This window comes from Penaeus monodon, chromosome 27 (genome assembly GCF_015228065.2).
Source record: "Penaeus monodon isolate SGIC_2016 chromosome 27, NSTDA_Pmon_1, whole genome shotgun sequence".
Lineage (NCBI taxonomy): Eukaryota > Metazoa > Arthropoda > Malacostraca > Decapoda > Penaeidae > Penaeus > Penaeus monodon.
Genome location: NC_051412.1, coordinates 8,081,396 through 8,081,618, shown reverse-complemented (window position 1 = coordinate 8,081,618; position 223 = coordinate 8,081,396).

Genomic DNA, 223 nt, shown 5'->3' with positions numbered 1-223 from the left:
TGTATAAAATGACGGTATTCTATTCTGCGCTTAAATCTGGGATTACTTTTTGCCTGATTGACGCGCAGTACATATGCACTAGATGAATGATTGGACAAAAGCAACTTTTTATTATGAAAATGCGTTTCGAAAGTTTCCTGATGACCGAATCAAATTTATATATAAGGTTTTCTTAATTGTTCCTCGAATACCAACGGTATTTTATTTATTGATAGCACTAACC